This window comes from Orcinus orca, chromosome 15 (genome assembly GCF_937001465.1).
Source record: "Orcinus orca chromosome 15, mOrcOrc1.1, whole genome shotgun sequence".
NCBI classification, from domain to species: domain Eukaryota; kingdom Metazoa; phylum Chordata; class Mammalia; order Artiodactyla; family Delphinidae; genus Orcinus; species Orcinus orca.
The window spans coordinates 16,269,692-16,283,992 of NC_064573.1; the positions used below are offsets into that span (position 1 = coordinate 16,269,692).

General features: G+C 41.4%; 1 protein-coding gene across 4 annotated transcripts in view; it reads right to left on the reverse strand.

Annotated features, from left to right (window-relative positions):
* Positions 1-14,301, reverse strand: part of NEDD4L (NEDD4 like E3 ubiquitin protein ligase) — a 344,838-nt gene that overhangs the window by 186,626 nt on the left and 143,911 nt on the right. The window contains exon 1 of one of the 4 annotated variants that reach the window (XM_033424927.2): positions 929-979. The exons of the other annotated variants lie outside the window; for them this stretch is intronic. The gene's annotated coding sequence lies outside the window, so the exon portion shown is untranslated. Of the gene's footprint in view, positions 1-928; positions 980-14,301 lie in introns of those variants that run through there. 4 annotated transcript variants of the gene reach the window in all.

A 14,301-nucleotide genomic window follows, 5' to 3' on the forward strand; every position in this document is an offset into this window, starting at 1 on the left:
TCTTTACATAACACAGGCAAGGTTTGGTGATTAAAACACAGTCTTGAATTTCCTCACAAGGTCTTAAATCCTCCTAACTTGGATTAGCCTTTTCTTCCAACGCCTTACAAAAAGAGGATGATGTGGGTTTACATGCTTCACAGGTTAATGCTGTGAAGCAAGCATTAACACAATTAATTAACCATTAACACAAGCAATCAAGTTGCTAGTGACTTTATCAAAACATCTGAAAAGAAGATTGTCTCATCAAGAAGGGGGAAAGGTCTCTTGAATCTTTAAACATCACTCAGTAAACATCGTATCCTGCATCTACTCTGCTCAAGGCGTTAGCCAGGACCCAGTTATTTGTATCCTCCAAGCATTTATAACCTGACAGCTTACAGACACACATGCCCAATTCATGAAGCGCTTGTGGTTCCTAATGTTCATTATTTTAGGGCAGTTACTCAGGAACCTGAACACGTTTTCACATGGAAGAAATACCTCATCCTTTGTGATACGGTCCAGGTCCTTTGCTGTAAAGACCATCTAAATGCAAATGACTCCCCCCAAAAACCTATGCAACCCTGATCTCTCTCTTGAGCTCCATTCTCATTTACCATCATCTCCTTCACATGTCCACTCGGAGGGCGAAGAGACCTAATGAGCTTGTGATTCAGCCTCCACATCTGTTCCCAGCTAACCCTCACATCTCGGTGGCCACCATCCGGCCAGCTGATCAAGCCGAAGTTTCCTTGATTCTGTTCCTCTGTGTGTCCCTCACACACCAGTCCACTGGCAGGTCCTAAGGACGCAATGGCCCAAAAAAATCCCCAAACATCCCCTTCTCTCCATCCTGGGTGTTAGTTACCACCCAGGTGTTCAAGCCATCCTCTCTCACACAGGCTACTGCAACCGCCTCCAAACTGGCCTCAAGGGCCACTCTTACCTGCAACAGACAGTCACACCAAGCCACTCCCCTGTCTGTCTGGCAGCTCTCTTTGCTGGCTTTCCACAGCCTTAGGCATAAAATGCAAATTCCTCGCGGTGGCCCACAAAGCCCTCAAGAGCCACGGCTCCCGCCTGCTCCGTTCCTCTCCAAAGCCCCACCGGCCACAGTGCTCTTCCTCAATCTCTGAAAAAACTCACTTCCACGTGAGGCCTTGCATCACGTTGGCTGTGCCTCTTCCTGAAGGCTCTTCCCCTACGTGTTCAGGCTGGTTCTCATCTTCTGATTAAAGTGAAGTGACAGTCTTTATGCTGAAAGAAGCATCAACTGGTACCACGCTTTGGGAAAGCAAACTGGTAATACATATCAAAGGACTTAAATCCTAACATTCTTTGATTCAGTAATTCCATTTCCAGGGAGGTAGAGAACTTAATCCAACTTAAAAGTTTTTGCACAGATATTCACTGCACCTTTCTTCTCTTATATGAGAAATGAGAAATTCAAACAGGACAGAAATGATTAAGATATTGCACACAGAGAAACTGGAATGCTGTATGCCACATACGGGGATGTTAAGCGACCCAAAAAAAGGCTATAATGTCTACCTACATTATGATGCTAATTGTGTAAAAATACACATTCCCTACCAAAAGACAACTAAAAGGAAAATGCCAAAATATTAAGAGTGATGTTCTTTCTGTTGCTGGTAACTTTTTCTTTCTGATTTCTTTTTTCAGATTGAGAAAAACGTGTATGCGTAACTTTCACAATTATAGGGAGAATACCCTTATTTTTAACAAAGAAATAGTGCTATATAAATAGTTGTTAGCTTTCCAAGAAACCACAGAAAAGGCATATTTAAAAGCACAATGTTAAAATGGAAAGCTTCTATATAAGGTGTACAATATTTCAAAAACATGTGTAACATATCACAGATATGGAGTTAAACCCCCTATTCTTCAAAGACTTCTTACAGATCAATGAAAAATTAACAACCTTAAGGAAAAATGAACTAGGACTGCAAATTAGCACTGAATAAAAGAGGAAGTACAAACATATGAAGAGATACTCGACCTCACTGATTAAAGACATAAAATATTTCTACCTTCCATATTGGCAAAGATTAAATGATTGATAAAACGAAGTAACACTGAGGATGGGAAAAACTGGTACCCTCATCAACTAACGGAGCCAGGGAAACTAGTATAATACTTCGGAGGGCAATTCCTCAATATTGTTGAACATCATACTGTATATGTTCATGTCCTTTCGTCCAGAAATTCAACTGCAGGGATTTATTTACAGAAACACGCACACATAGATACATCAACAGACACCACAGAGCTTTTCTTTTAAAACATGGTGTTGGATGGCATCATGGATATATTAACTGGGAAGAAAAAACCATACTGAAATCTGGTATCTCTATCATGATCCCATGTTTTGAAAACAGCAGCAGCTAACTTTGATGGAATTGTTCCTACAGGACAGGCACTGCTTTAAGCCCTTTAAGAGCATCACTTATTTTAATCTTAACAATAACCTTGGGAGATAGGTACTGGTATTATCCCTGCTCTGCAGAGGAGAAAACTAAGGCTTAGAGAGATTAAACAGAAGTTAGTATCCAGATGGCCCTCTGACCACACATTCCTACCTCCCCCTCTTCCATCCAGACTAAATACCACATCCACAAACGTTCTGGGGAAGGAGGAAAGACTGCCATCACTATTTTTTTTTTTTTTCCACACCACATGGCTTGCAGGATATCTTAGTTCCCCGACCAGGGATGGAACCCGGGCCCCCTGCAGTGGAAGCGCAGAGTCCTGATCACTGGACCACCGGGGAATTCCCCCAGAAAGACTATCATCAGTTGAACATAAATGGGATGGGTTGAAGGGACAGAAAAACAAAACCAGAGCCACCGAGTGCGCAGGAGAGAGCCAAACTGGTGGAAATATTTCTGGGTGCCAGAAATTCAGGAGTCAATTGATACAAGGGACTGGAGAGACCCTGGGCAACAATCAGGGTGATTAATCAGGAAACTTCGCTTCCTCTAGCTTCTACGGTCACTGCCTTCTTAATGCAGGTGGAAGCAGGACAGTGGTCCTAAGTCTGGAAAGTGCAGGTAGCTAAAGAGGGCCAGGAAGGCCATGCAGCAGCCATACGTAAGAGGCCACCTGCTGCCCATCCCACCAAGTCCTACCCAGGGCCTCAACCTGACACACACCAGCGCCAGGCTCCTCAGATGCAAACGGGGCCAACAGGACTCACAAATGCCAAGACCAACAGACAACCCAGAATCGTCAAACACGTGAAGAAAACCAGGCCATGAAACACCAGGGGCACGAGCTTGCATAGGGAGCACGCAAACAGAGTTGGAAAAAGATGAATTTTAAAGATGCATAATTAATATCCTCACAAAATCCGACAGGGCACCGGGGCATCAAAACCAACACAGGCTGGTATGAGAAAGAAAAAGAATTAGAGGTCTAAGAGAAGGAACCAGGATTTTTAACTTCAGACCACAGTACGGTTCAGCTTGCTCCACAAGGAAAAATATGAAATGTGGTTAACACTTAACCGCAGGTGGGATTTTTTTCCCGCTTCCTCCCAACCCACCGTCATCCACACCAGCCTCCACTCAGCCCCTCTTGACTTGGAGAAGGAGTGCTTTCAACAGCTTCCCGTTCAATGGCCGCATAATATGACATCGTACAAATATTCCATAAAGCTAGCCATTTTTCAAGCAACGGGCACTTGTGTTTTCACATCTTGCCACTATGATGGTACAATAAACAGCCTTTTACATATGCCTTTGTGTACAGACACTTTTTTTTTTAATATTTTATTTATCTGGTTGTGCTGGGTGTTAGTTGCGGCTGGCGGGCTCCTTAGTTGAAGCATGTAAACTCTTAGTTGCAGCATGCATGTGGGATCTAGTTCCCTGACCAGGGATAGAACCCGGGCCCCCCCTGCATTGGAAGCTCGCAGTCTTAACCGCTGCGCCACCACGGAAGTCCCTAGACACTTCTATTTTTAGAAGACAGACAGGTATCCAGCAGAAAGGCTGCTAAGGAGAAATGTTTCATTTCTCCTTAATGTTTGATTTTAATATGCATTTTACCACTTTACTTTCCAAATAAAGCATGATCGTTCACATTTCTGTCACTATTATGAGAATACCACTTCTACTACATCCCTGCTAGCAAGAAGTGTTTCTTCTCTCTTTTTTTTTTTAACCAGTCTGGTGAGTTTAAAGTAACTTCTCACTGTTGTTTTAATCTGCAAATCCCTAGCAAATATGGATTGCTTTTCACGGGCTTCCTGGCTGTCTGCATTTGCTCTCTGGGAATCGCATGTTTATATTGTTTGTCCATTTTGCCCGAGTCATGTTTGTCTTGCCAGTTCACAAGAGTTATAGACAGTAACCCCTTGCCTGTCATACATTCCCCTCCCCAACTGTCTAGCTTGCAGGTACTGTCTTGCTTAAGAAGTTCTTCCTCATTCCAAGATCATATAAGTCGTCTCTCATATTTCCTTGTAAATTTGAATTGCTTGTTTACATTTAAGGTTTTGAAGATTCCTTAACTTATGTCTGATTATACTATGAGATAGAGGCCCATCTCCCCCCACTCCATAAACAGATGACTGTGCCAACACCACTGAATAACTCGTGCATTCTTTCCTCAACAGTATTGAACTGTCTGTCTTATTATGGATTAACTTCTCTCTTGCTTACCGATACACAGTCCTGGATCCTCTGCTCTGTCCCACTGGACCGTTTATGTAATCCTGTATCAATAACACAATGATTTGATCACAGACTCTCTTATTAGCATATTGTGGTCACCTGTCAACCAAGTTTGCCCCCCCCTTCACTGGTTTTATTTTCCATATTTGAATGTGCTCTTCACAGGTAAATTATGCATTTATGCATAAATTATGCATTTATTTTTCTACATACACTTTAGGATATTTCATTTAGTTAAAAAAAAGAAAACAAACAGGACAAACTTACTGCTTTGGAAACTCTAAAGGGAATGGCAATAAATGTATTAATTTGGGGATAACTGATGTATATATGGTATATATTTTTATTTCAAATCCTTCACTGAAAAGGATATAGGCACCATTCTTGGTCAACTTCTTCCTAGGTCATTCGCTGCTATTGAGAAAAGAGAGGTTTAACTTCCATTTCCAGGTGCTTGTTTTCAAAACAGAGAAACGATCAATTTTAGAGACTTGTTTTTATCCAGCTACCATGACAATTTTTCCAATTGACTTTGGATTTTTTTCCCACCATAGGCTCTTGCATTTTCTAGACATGCAAGCATTTCACTGTCTTACAACATTTACTAGAACCCCTAAGACAATGTCAAATAACTGTAAAAGCAGACATCCTTTTATAATTCCTAATTTTAATTGAAACAGTGCTTTTTGCCTTTTAGAAAATATTTATTGTTGGTTGGTTTTGGGGGGGTAATAAATAGCCTTTAAGTAATTTATTTTTATTCCTATTGGTTTTATTTATTGTTTGTTTGTTTATTTTGGCTGCGTTGGGTCTGCGTTGCTGCGCACGGGCTTTCTCTAGTTGCGGCGAGCGGGGGCTGCTCTCCGTTGAGGCGCGCGGGCTTCTCATTGCGGTGGCTTCTCTTGTTGCGCAGAACGGGTTCTAGGTGTGCACAGGCTTCAGTAGTTGTGGCACGTGGGCTCAGTAGTTGTGGTTCGCGGGCTCACTAGTTGTGGCTCACAGGCTGTAGAGTGCAGGCTCAGTAGTTGTGGCGCACGGGCTTCGCTGCTCCGCAGCATTTTGGATTTTCCCGGACCAGGGCTCGAACCCATGTCCCCTGCATGGGCAGGCGGATTCTTAACCACTGTGCCACCAGGGAAGCCCTTCCTATTGGTTTTTTGGATTATAATATATTAGGAATGGCTGCTTAAATTATCAAATGGCTCTTCAGCCTCTACTGACCTGGTCATAAACTCTCTCCTTTAAAATGCTGGGGCACAAAAGTGGACGATGGTGATAAGCGTTCTTGACACTTAATCACACTAGCATTATTGGAATAAACTATTGAGTCTATTTGTTAATAACTTACTTTGAATTTTTGCATTTGCTTTCATAAATAGTGGTCTGTAACATTTTCTGTTTTTTAAAGGTCAAATAAAACTCAGCTCGAAACCCATGGAATCCTAGTGCCTTTTTCACTAGTAATTTTAACCACGTTTCCTACCTCTTCTATATGAATTGGTCTTTTCACCTTTTCCATGCTTCTTGAATCAATTCTGGTAATTTGTATTTTACTGAGAAGTCAACTCGACGTTTTCAAATGTGTTTCCAGAGGGCTACGTGTAGCGTTTTCCTATACAGTTAATTAATCCCTCCTGTGTCTCCCTTCTCATGCCTGTTAGCTATTTTTGCCTTCCCTTTACCTCAGTTAGGATGATGGGAGTTTAGTGCATTGGTCCTTTCAAATAAGCAGCTACTGGATTCACTTATCCTTTAAAATCTTATCTTCTCTTTTATTAAGTCTAACTTTTATCTTTGTCACCTCTTAATGCTTCCTTCCTAGTTCTTCATTTTTGTTTTTTTAGTTGGGATTTTTTTCCCCCAAATTTCCTATGATGCATATTCTTTTATTTTTCATCTTCTTTAATAATGAAGGTAGCTTTCCCTTTCTAGGTGATATGTTCCTACAATATTTAGAACGTTCATGAAGAACAAGAAATAAAAATAGCTAAGATGAAAATTTTAAGAGCCACAATACAAGCAGGCAATGGAACTAATCCACTAGCTGACATTTGACGAGCAGAGGGTTAATAAACCAGTGAAGGAGGAGGAAGCGTCATCACCATTTCCTTAACAGAGGCCAAGTTTAAACAAAATTCTATCATCTCCCTTACTGGCAGGTTTTCACCCTGCATTTCACATTTTGGGGAAAGTGATTTGATTCATATACAGGTTTTTTAAAAAAAAATTACGACCAGAATAAACGTTTCAGTCAGTATACATTTAGCCTAATACTAAAACTTCTATCTGTAGTCAGAACAATGTTCCAGATCTAGGGCACCACAAGATCCTGAATCAACAGAGATTTGTCATGATAGCGAACTTAAGTAATGCAAGAATGCGGCCTAACGCATTTGAGCTGCATCTTCAGGACAGGTTGATACAAAACTCTCAGGTGATCAGAACTAATTATTCAGAACCCACTCTGTGCCCAGGTTCAGCAATGTAAGAAGCAAACTGCATGACTGCTTCAGACAGCAACTCTTAAAAATCAATGCCGAAGGGACAGAGAAAGTGTCTGCTTATCCCAGGGTGAGCGGCTCTGACCTAATTAGAAAACTGTCTGAGGCCAGAAGCAAAGCAGCTACCATTTCCTTAATCGTCACTAAAGGGAACATTAGAAGACTTACAAGGTCCCAACATGGCTGGGGGAACTTGAAGATGACACTCAAATAAAACCACATTCTTTTATGGTCTACTAATTCAAAATTATTTTTATGATCTGGAAAGAGTTTGGACTCATGTTTCCATTTTTAGACCCTAGGACAACAGGCAGAGAAGGAGGCTCAACCTACTTATGGGAACAAATTTTAGAAGCTCTGACTCGTGTCAACGACCAATGTGCTAATAATTTATCTGTTGGTTAAAGCAAATACTTCTATTTGGGTTGCTACCCCTAAGTCCTGGTAAGGACCAAAACCCAAAAGAAATTTTTAACATGTTCTCTGTTTAATTTTTTTCTTTGTTCCTAGATGTTTTCCCCAGTGAATCCCAGTAAATAAAACGTTACTATTAAAACCCCATTATAACAGGAACTCTTTGGTAATAGGAACCATTTAATGTTCCCGAGGGTCTCTGAAACCAGTGAGGAAATAATACATCCCTTCCCTATGCACTGCTTTCGGGGAACGGACCACCATTTCACCTCATATAACAACCTGTCTAAGCGATCTGCATATCCTGATCAACAGCCAGATGTCGAGACACCAGTGCCTGTATGAGTACAGAGGCAAAGGCAAGGGTGTGCCTGGGTCCCTGAGAATATTACAGGGGGGTTGGCATGGGAACCACTGCTACTAAGTCTCAGATGTGTTAAAAAGGTGCAGTAGGGACTTCCCTGGTGGCACAGTGGTTAAGAATCCGCCTGCCAATGCAGGGCACACGGGTTCGATCCCTGGTCTGGGAAGATCCCACATGTCGCGGAGCAACTAAGCCCGTGCACCACAACTACTGAGCCTGTGCTCTAGAGCCCGTGAGCCGCACCTACTGAGCCCATGTGCCACAACTACTGAAGCCCGTGCGCCTAGAGCCTGTGCTCCACAACAAGAGAAGCCACCGCAATAAGAAGCTCACTCGCCACAACTAGAGAAAGCCCATGCACAGCAATGAAGACCCGACACAGCCATAAACAAACAAACAAATAAATAAAAAGTGCAGGATGTCTTGGGGGCCCTAAGCTATCAAGTCTACATACCTGTCCTGTATGCACATAACCCTGCCTGCCTTAACCCATCCTTCAGGAGGGGATACTACTCCAGAACTATCAGTCATAGGTTCATATTTAAGGCCCAGTACTGGCTATAAACAAGCAATTGTCTTCAGTTCTCCAGAAAAAAAATCTTTAAAATGAGGTCTTTGGTTGGCCGGCTCTTTTCTGCACGGCATTCTGGTTTTCATGGGTCAAAAGGAAATGGAGTAATCTGTGTTTGCCAAGTTCAATGGCAACCAGCTACTTGTCATGGTCAAGGAATAATCGGACTGAGCGTGTTGGAATTTCCAGATATTCTCGTATTATCTTTTGAAGTACTTAAAATTCACTTTCTGGCGGAAATACTTCTGTTTCTATTCTTAGCAAACAATTACATGCTAAGACTTAAAAAGAAGAGAGGAGACAGCAGAACTAGAGTGTATTTTCATAGGGCAGAGGGCAAGAGGGAAGCAAGGCACTTGGAGGGGCTTTTTCTTGGGCAGGGAGGGGTGGGAGGACTGTATTTGAGGGTCGCCCCATACTCCCATCCCATCAATGGGGACCGCGGTGATGATGTGCGAGGTGCCCAGGTGGGAACGTGATTGCTTCCTGCAGGCTTGTTAGTGCTGCTGTGCGTGCCTAATGAGGCCAAGGAGAGACGGACCCCCCACCCCCAGGCCTCCCCACAAACATATACACCCGTAATGCCTCCAGACTAGCCAGCAGTTCTGCTGTCACCTCAGTGGTATAGCCTGTCCCCTTGCCTCTGCTCTCACTGTCCTCTCTCCACTTTTTGGTATTATTTCTCCCACAAATCTTAAACCGTAACACCAGCTCTCTACTCTCGAATTACTCCGTCAGGCAGAGATGGCTTCATCCCCTCCTCTAAGGACTGAGGTCTGAAGACAGGAGGGTCTGTCCAAGTGGAAAACTTGGTGTAACCTTTAAACTGATTTCACCAAACTCAACTATCCACGCTTATGCTCCAAGTTTCAAGGAATCCCATACTCAGTGCATAGGGGAGCATCATTGATTCCTCTGAGAATCGCCCTATTTCAATTATGAGTAATGAAAAGAATTCCTCATAATTCTTCATACAGAAGAAGTTGGTATGGAACTGGGGCTCACCAGGTGAGCTGGGCTCAGACACACGGGAGGGGGAGGACCCGGGGCATAGCCTGAAGAATGGCACAGAGGAAAAGAAACTCAGGACGTACACAGGGAACGCAGGCTGTTCAACCGGCCAAGGACAGAGTGAGTGGAAAAGAGGTGAGAGGGGAATTGGGCTGGACCAGAACTACATGCTACCTGAACACCAGGAAAAGGATATGGGATGTTTTTTTGCAATAATTTTCTTTCTTTTCTTAATTACTGGTGGTTTCCATTATTTTCTTCTAAGTCTTCAACTAATGACTAATGCAAAGCCCTGAAATTTCAAGATTTTACTTCCCACGTTGTTTTCTATTCTTATTCGACACCAATTAACTTAATCATCTCGTTTCCTTCTCCCAGCTGACAAATGCCACAGTGCCTGTAACAGCTGCTCCTTTCCTTCTCTCCCCGTTCCTCTCTTACACACACCCCTCCTTCTAGGCAAAATAACCCAAAGCTACTTATGACGATAAAACAAACTTTCAAATATTTTTCCCCAAAACACTTCTCCTACATACAACTTCCATCATTTTGAGAAAGGCCAAATATCTTTGCCAGATGACTGTATTTATCTTTCTTTAATCTCTGTTATTTCTCTGGCCATTTGTGAACATAACAGATTACCAGAAGGGTTAGTTAGCTCAGTGTTTTAAGTACTAGCTAGATGCTGGTGGCCATAAAACCACTTTAGTTCACCAGCAATTAAAGAGGACTAATGATCTAACTAGCAGAAAGCACAAATGGGTCACAGCGAATGAGGATACCTACCATTGAGTCTACATTACTTACCATACTGGATCTTAGATCATCTTAGAACATCTTGAGATTACTCATAAGCTACTACGTATTCAAATAGTTTAACTCTCAACCCAAATATATCGAAGAGCTCACAGGCTATTGGATATTTGCATCTGATACACATTCTACTTGATATAATGTTGAGTTCCTCTTTCCTACTTTTTATCTTTTAATCTATTTTTTCTTTTCTTTCTTCATTGTAGTCTGTCAGATTTTACAGTGGGAGAGTTTCATTTCATCTCACAAACTATTTGAATTTGACCTCCTTTCCAGTGTTTTAGTACCTTCTTCAAATTTTACATAACTGACTCTCACCAAGATGTACAATACTCACGAAACCTCTTATGTGATGAATGTTTAATGCTATCAACATTATGGAAATTCTTAACCTAATTTTCAAAACACTAGCTAAAGCTCAGAAACATGCAATTCTCATACATCACAGCCTGTCCGTCAACATAATGTCAAATATTGTAACAAGAGTAACTTTCATCTATTTAGATGCCTATTCATTTACTTGGCTGGAGTGATCCCAAGATACCTTGCCCAGTGAAGATTTTAAGGTTTCTATTAGTCTAAGTATCTAGAAGTCAAAGGACTTAATCCTCTTTGTATTCCAGATAATCACCTGTCACACCAAAAGCAAAACAACGCTTGTGAAAAAAATGAATCATCCTGAACTATTTCATAAATGTATCAGTACCTAAAAAGTGGAGTGCAGATGTTAATAAGGTCACCTAGGCCTTCGAATTCAAAAAAGGTGGAATTTTTTTAAAAATTAAAAGTCGTTCTTTGACACTGGTTATTGTCTGCGACTAGAAGCCACGACTTTTTTTTTCACAGCAGCTGACTTGAACTGGATTCACCTAAACCAGGATCCAATTTACTAGTACAAATTTTAAAATACTGAAAATTTTTCTTGAATTATGCCCTTATAAACAGCAGTACATAGTTGTTATTTTTCAAATGCTACAAGATTTTAGGGTCTGATTCACTATCTCCTCAGACAGTCTGGCAAGACTTAATTTATCTGAGAGATCAACTACTAAATGGAGAATTTCATTTAATTATATAAAAAGTAAAAAGAATTTGAAAAATGTTTTTACCAGTTATTTTAACATTTACTAATTTGAGTGCAGCTGACATAGTTTAGAAAAAAAGATCATCTGTTTCTTAGTATAAAAAGCTGCCTTTAAAAAAAAATTACTTATTCTTGTACATTTACCAACACTGCGTATTATTATACTAAAATCTTTCCTCCGGTGCACTAAACCTCGGCACTGAATCTAGATAAATTATTACTTCCACTTTCCAAAAACTGACCTTCCAAAACTCAAATGTAAGAGAGACTGGAAATAGTGAATCCCACAGTAGAAGGATCTTATTTTTACTCAGACAATGATTTCACCACTTGTAGTCACTGTAGCTGCCAACTCAGTTTGTGGATAATTTAAGGAGTAATTTCCAATTAAGTGTATCAAGTATGCATTGGGGCCAAGCATCAGTTATAGTTATAGGTATGGATATAGATACACACACCCCACAGCAGTAGTAAAGTGAAGAAATGGAACTAATAATGGTAACAATAACAATACAAATAATGGAACTCTTACACAACAGCAAGCATTTTAAAGCCCTTAACATCAGTGGTGAGCAGATGCACACTAAACTCAATAAATACACAAATTAGCATGAACAGAGTCCTGAAACAAAAGTAAGAGCAGTTTCCTGACATGAGGAGCTGAGAGAACAGAGGTAAATCCAGAACAAAGGTTGCATGTGAAGGGGAAATGGAAGCTGAAGAACCAGAAAAGACCCCGCCCCTGAAGAGATCAATGCTGAACCCCTTATAGGGGGCGGGCAGGGGGGGGGGGTCAGTGTAGGGCAGGGACAGGCAGACGGGAGGGGTGCATCAGGAGGAGGGGGTGAGTCTACTTGTTGGAAATGACCTGTACCATCCCTGTTGATAAACCACAGCTGTGTCTGAAGGCAGCTACCACATCAGCGTTCTCAAACTTGACTGTTAGTCATCTGGGAATCCCATTAAAAGTAGACTCTGATTCAGTACATCTGGGGCAAGGCCCGAGATTCTGCATCTCTAGCAAGCTCCCCAGTGATGCTGCCGGTCCGTGGACCAAGCTTTGAGTAACACTGCCTTCAAGGACAGCCTGGCCAATGGAGGGCAGAGAGGAGGAGAGGGGGGCACAGGAGAGCTGGGCTCAAAGCTCTCCCCTTGCTTTCTGGGTCTCTGGTTCTTCATCTGTTAACACAAGGAAGATGGGCCCATCCCCAAGGTCTCTTTCTAGCTTTAAAATCTTGGAGCAGGAAGGGAGGTTTACAGCCTGAAGAGCTTCACCTGTTAAATCTGGTATCAAAGGGGAGGCCAGAGCTGGAGGGAATGAAGGGCTGTTGAGGAGCTATCCTTCTACAAGACAAGAGAAGGAATTGATGTACTTGCCTCTTTCGTCTTATCCCCTTGTCCCTACTGGAATGTTCCGACAAAAATACAAAATGACGTGCACACAAGGCTATTTATTGCAAAACAATGGACAAGTCTAGGAACAACCCGAATGTCCATCAGTAGGGGACTGACTGAATAAGCTCTGGTACATCCGTATGAAGGCGTACTAACACAGCTGGGAAAAACACAGGAAGTTCTCTATATACGGAGTGAGCTCTAGGATACAGTTCTAAGTTAAAAAATAAATAAATTCGGGTTCAAAACAGTATATATATTCTGCTACTTTCTGAGTAATAAGGAATACAAAATATACTCATATATTTGCTTACATTTGCAAAAAGGACAATGGAGGGACGACCCCAAATCTAACAAAAAATGGTTACCTGTAGGGGGATAGGGATGGAAGGCTGACTTAATACAACTAATATTATAGTTATGACTCAGTCAATTAGAAAAGAAAATTAAACTTAGAAAAAAACAAAGTGGAACAAATAAAACCAACAATGTATCAAGTTGGTGGTGCAATCGTACAGAGAAATATTACTTTACTTGCCTTTGAAACATGTTTTTAATCCTACATCCCTAATGGGATATAATGCTAAGGTTAAAAGAATTGCAAAGAAATATTAAACTGCATTCCATAGCAATAAAAATGGCAAAGTGCTAATAACTGTTGAAGTTGGGTGATGGGATTTCATTATGCTGTTTGCCATGATGTAATTTTCTCCATTACTGTATATGTTTGAATAATTTTTAAAAAATCAACCTTCTAAGTAACCTTCTTTATCCAACATTATTAACACATGCACACCAAGCAAGAACGAGAGAGAGCACGGGTTGGCACCAAAGCCAACCTTTGTCCACCAAAGTGAATGTCAACGTTCTTAATATGACCTCTACCTACAAGTGCAGAGGGAGGCTGCCTCTTACTATTGTATAAAGTAACATATTCAGCATCTGTACAGATCTTACTTTACGCAAATGTATCTTATCTCATTCTGTTTTCACAACAAAATTGCAGGATGACAATTATGCCCACTTATAGCTGAGGAATTGCCTCAAACTGATTCAAAGTCAAGTCCGTCTATCTCCACATCCAGTGCTTTCTGTACTGTCCCCAGCACCCACACAACAGAGCAGTGGGGTGGTGGTTACCACCTGAGGGCCTGAGGACGCTGCCACCAATTTCAGGCAGAACTTTAAAAATTCATTCTAATTTTTATTTATTCCACAATATACCCATGTTGGTTTTAACACGAAAATAACATGTTTAGTGACTTATCAAATACAACAGACCCACATATATATTTTATGGCTTGATGAACCCATGATTCCTTATTCCAGTTTTAGAGGCATTGAGTTACACGAGGCTGTAATGAGACAGGGACATCTGTCACCCAGATGCCTTTGGAGGCCCAGCAAAAAAAGAGGACACGTCCCACTGTCCAACTAACCACATTGCTGGTAGCATTCCCAGCCAATAC